This window comes from Pecten maximus, chromosome 17, assembly GCF_902652985.1.
Source record: "Pecten maximus chromosome 17, xPecMax1.1, whole genome shotgun sequence".
Taxonomy (NCBI): domain Eukaryota; kingdom Metazoa; phylum Mollusca; class Bivalvia; order Pectinida; family Pectinidae; genus Pecten; species Pecten maximus.
Window position 1 is genome coordinate 25,162,576 of NC_047031.1, and position 837 is coordinate 25,163,412.

An 837-nucleotide genomic window follows, 5' to 3' on the forward strand; every position below is an offset into this window, starting at 1 on the left:
GAAAAGAAAAGGAGAGATAAAATAGTTTTTTTTATTAATACAATGTGTTGTCACGCTGTGAGAGGGGTGAATTTGGGCCTATGGGGGGGAAAACATAAGGCCAGCTTCAATGTAGATCTACGTGTCGACCATGTTTATTTTCTTTCTCTCTCTTTTCTCTAAACAACAAAACATAGGCCGGACGGACTAATTCCGGAATCAAGTACAAACTAATAAAATAATAATGAAAAGGAACATTAAATATCCGGAAAAAGAGTTATCTACCCTTTGACCATACATGAAATAGATAGAGATCTCACCGACCAGTATTAGCATAAACATAACATGCCCCCCCCCCCCCCCCCCCCTTTAAAAAATTGAACCCAGTGAAATTTAAACTGGTCGTGAGAAATCTAACCATTACATGCCATCAATCATAACTGTAGACTATAAAGAAGACAATGTTCAATAGTCAACCTCAATACAAAGATTATGCCAAAATATTCCTTATGGAAAACAGTTCAATTCCACAATGATATAAAATTGTAGACACAAACATTCATGATAATGCTGAGTTATTTTAAAAGTACCATCATAGAAAAACATAAATGAAGTTATTGATCAAATGAATGCATGGCAAGTCTGTAACCCCTATGGTAGAACAAGTTATATATTTGAATACATATTATGAGATGAAAGGTGGCGGCTTGCGTTTGATAACCAACTTAGTCTTCGCATCTATTTTCGAAAGTGGAAGCCACAGTGCATTTTGGGCAGGTTCCCCAACAAGATGAACCAAAAATTCACATTTGTTGTCCTGGTTACGTTTAGCCAACACCCGCTTTACTTTCTGACAAC